Source organism: Lolium perenne, chromosome 5 (genome assembly GCF_019359855.2).
Source record: "Lolium perenne isolate Kyuss_39 chromosome 5, Kyuss_2.0, whole genome shotgun sequence".
NCBI lineage: Eukaryota > Viridiplantae > Streptophyta > Magnoliopsida > Poales > Poaceae > Lolium > Lolium perenne.
Window position 1 is genome coordinate 119,116,577 of NC_067248.2, and position 4,442 is coordinate 119,121,018.

The window sequence follows — 4,442 nt, forward strand, 5'->3', positions numbered from 1 at the left end:
CAACCCATGGGAGGCAGGTACAAGCGGCACCGGCAAGCGCATCAAGAGGGATGATGATAATTGGTGAACCAGGCTGGCGTTATATGTTTCCAAGATTGTACATAAGTTTAGAATTATGAACTGGTAGTATTGTTTAGGTGATGTAATTACTTTTGCAACAATGTGTATGAGGTTTCAGAACCACGCATCCTTATTTAAACATGTTTAAAACATGAAAATGAAAAGGTAAGCCTGCATCCTTCTTAGTCACTCCAAAATGAAGCTTTTCGGAAGGTATTTGAAATTTCCATGTTTGAAACCCAAAACGACTTCTCTTCGTGATTGACTTCATAAGACAAAGTTCAGGCTTAGGGGTAGATACATGATTTTTCTAGTTTGAATATGACTAGACCTTGTTTATCAACTTGAGTGCTTACTATATGACATAAGAAGGCTATGTGCTTTGGTTTTTCTTTTTTTTTGAAATTTTATGCCCATTTGAATCTTGGTCAAATCCTAGGTACGGTTTGACCAAGATTTGAACAAGTTTAAAATATGAAAATAAAATGTAAGCCCGGTCTGGATCCTTCTTAGTCACTCTGAAATGAAGCTTTTGGGAGGTTTTTGAAATTTCCATGTTTGAAACCCAAAACCACTTCTCTTCATGCTTGACTTCGTAAGATAGAGTTTAGGGTTAGGGGTAGATACGTACATGATTTTTCTAACTATTTTTATGCCCATTTGAATCTTGGTCAAATCATAGGTTTGACCAAGATTTAAACATGTTTAAAATATGAAAATGAAAAGGTAAGCCTGCATCCTTCTTAGTCACTCCAAAATGAAGTTTTTGGGAAGGTTTTGAAATTTCCATGTTTGAAACCCAAAAACGACTTCTCTTCGTGCTTGACTTCATAAGACAAAGTTTAGGGTTAGGGGTAGATACATGATTTTTCTGGTTTGAATATGTCTAGACCTTGTTTATCAACTTGAGTGCTTATTATATGACATAAAAAGGCTATGTGCTTTGGTTTTTCATTTTTTATACCCATTTGAATCTTGGTCAAATCCTAGGTTTGACCAAGATTTGAACAAGTTTAAAACATAAAAATAAAAGGTAAGCTCGACCTGGATCCTTCTTAGTCACTCTAAAATGAAGCTTTTGGGGGGTTCTTGAAATTTCCATGTTTGAAACCCAAAACCACGTCTCTTCATGCTTGACTTCATAAGACAGAGTTTAGGGTTAGGGTAGATACATGATTTGTCTGGTTTGAATATGTCTTGACCTTGTTTATCAACTTGAATGCTTAATATATGACATAAGAATACTATGTGCTTTGGTTTTCATTTTTTGATTTTTTCTGAATTTTTATGCCCATTTGATCTTGGTCAAATCCTAGGTTTAACAAAGGTTTAAACAAGTTTAAAACATGAAAATGAAAAGGTAAGCCTGCATCCTTCTTAGTCACTCCAAAATGAGGCTTTTGGGAAGGTTTTTGTAATTTCCATGTTTGAAACCCAAAACGACTTCTCTTCGTGCTTGACTTCATAAGACAAAGTTTAGGGTTAGGGGTAGATACAAGATTTTTCTGGTTTGAATATCTCTAGACCTTGTTTACCAACTTGAGTGCTTACTATATATGACATAAGAAGGCTATGTGCTTTGGTTTTCCAAATTTTTTTGAATTTTTATACCCATTTGAATCTTGGTCAAATCCTAGGTACGGTTTGACCAAGATTTGAACATGTTTAAAACATGAAAATAAAAGGTAAGCATGGATCCTTCTTAGTAACTCTAAAATGAAGCTTTTGGGAGGTTTTTGAAATTTCCATGTTTGAAACCCAAAACCACTTCTCTTCATGCTTGATCGACTTCATAAGACAGAAATTAGGGTTAGTGGGTAGATACATGATTTGTCTGGTTTGAATATGTTTAGACCTTGTTTATCAAATTGAATGCTTACTATATGACATAAGAATACTATGTGCTTTAGTTTTCATTTTTTTGATTTTTTCTGATTTTTTTTTGCCCATTTGATCTTGGTCAAATCCTAGGTTTAACCAAGATTTAAACAAGTTTAAGACATGAAAATGAAAAGGTAAGCCTGCATCCTTCTTAGTCACTCCAAAATGAAGCTTTTGGGAAGGTTTTTGAAATTTCCATGTTTGAAACCCAAAACCACTTCTCTTCATGCTTTACTTCATAAGACAGAGTTTAGGGTTAGGGGTAGATATACGTGATTTGTCTAGTTTGAATATGTCTAGACCTTGTTTTATCAACTTGAATTCTTACTATATGACATAAAAAAAACTATGTGGTTTGGTTTGATAGTTCATTGTTCATAATTCATAGTTGATCATACATACGGATCATACATACAGAATTGCGCGATCCTTATCGCGACTTCTAACCTATCTAGTCGTCGAGGAAGATGATGGTCGCGTTCTCCTCCGCATCCCGCGCCTCCTTCTCCTTCACGGCGGCGATGGCCGCCGCCTTGTCTTCTTCCTCCGCCCTCTTCTTGTCGGCATCGTCCTTGAGGGACGCGGCCAGCGCCTTCAAGAAGAGGGGGTCTTCCCCTTCCTCCGCCTCCTCCGCCTCCTCGCCGGCTGGCGGCGCGAATCCACCGCTGGTGCTCGCCTCCCACGCCGCCTTCGACCGGCGGTTCCTCTCCCGGTCGGCGCGCCATTTGTTGAAGACAGGGCCGCTCATCGGTTTGAGCGGTGGATCCGCCTTGTACCAGAGCCCGCCCGGGGTGAACTCGCGGAGCGACGACGGTATGTACAGGGAGCCTCTGTACCTGCATGCCGCGCGCCGACTCCCGGCGGTGGACTGCTTGCACTAGAGCCGCCACGCCTCCTCGAGCGTGTCCGGCGCGCGGGATCGCTTCGATCCGCTCGCGGGCGACGCGGAACTGGTATGGCGTGAATACATGGCGAGCGGCGAAGAATCACCACCCTGCAATCAAGGCCAAGCACGCAGCATATGGCCTCTTCCTTACGTCTTTTGACTGGTTTGTTGCCGGTCAACGCCCCTGCTGCTGGCCCTGATGCTCCTGGTCCTGTTTAAAGTTCAGCATTCAACTCTACTATACAACTGTCGTGGTCTTGTAATGTACAGTACTAGTACTCTTTTGATGCATTTGTGATGTAGTAGTACTATACTTTTTTTTGAACTGATATAGTACTATCTAAGAAAAGTACTCCCTCCGATTCACATTCTTTTTAGCACCAAGAAATATGGATCGGAGCGAGGGAGTAAATTGGCATCTCGTGCATGAAGCTTGACAGATTGATCGGGTTGGCTAGAACGGCTAAACAATGCTGCTCATTAGGCAAATGCATGCCATGTACGATAGTATACATCCAAAGAAAGAAGTCTATACTGACATAAAAAAGACTACATTGGGGATGAGAGTCAATTGGGGCATCTACAATACAGAAAATCTTGCTCGTAGTTGATTTTGGCTAAGAGGGTTTTGTGCCCATACTTGTATCTTGGTCAAATCCTAGGTTTGACAATGATTTAAACAAGTTTAAAATATGAAAATGAAAAGGTAAGCATGGATACTTCTTAGTCACTCTAAAATGAAGCTTTTGGGAGGTTTTTGATATTTCCATGTTTGAAACCAAGAACCACTTCTCTTCATGCTTGGCTTCATAAGATAAAGTTTAGGGGTTAAGGGGTAGATACATGATTCGTTTGGTTTGAATATGTCTAGACCTTGTTTATCAGCTTGAATGCTTACTATATGACATAAGAAGACTATGTACTTTGGTTTTTCATTTTTTTGTTTTTTTAATTTTATGCCCATTTGAATCTTGGTCAAATACACTAGCTATGACCAAGATGTAAACAAGTTTAAAACATGAAAATGAAAAGGTAAGCATGGATCCTTCTTAGTCACTCTAAAATGAAGCTTTTGGCGGGTTCTTGAAATTTCCAAGTTTGAAACCCAAAACCACTTCTCTTCATGCTTGACTACATAAGACAGAGTTTAGGGTTAGGGGTAGATACATGATTTTTCTTGTTTGAATATATCTAGACCTTGTTTGTCAACTTTAATGCTAACTATATGACATAAGAAAACTATGTGCTTTGGTTTTTAATTTTTCTAATTTTTTTATTTTGATGCACATTTGAATCTTTGTCAAATCCTAGGTTTGACCAAGATTTAAAGAAGTATAAAACATGAAAATGAAAAGGGGAAGCATGTATCCTTCTTAGTCACTCTAAAATGAAGTTTTTGGGATGTTCTTGAAATTTTCATGTTTGAAACCCAAAACCACTTCTCTTCATGCTTGACTTCATAAGATATAGTTTAGGGGCTAGGGGATAGATACATGATTTGCCTAGGTTTGAATATGCATGTCCAAACCTTGTTTATCAACTTGAATGCTTAGTATATGACATAAGAAGACTATATGCTTTTGTTTTTCATTTTTCTGATTTTTTTTAAATTTTA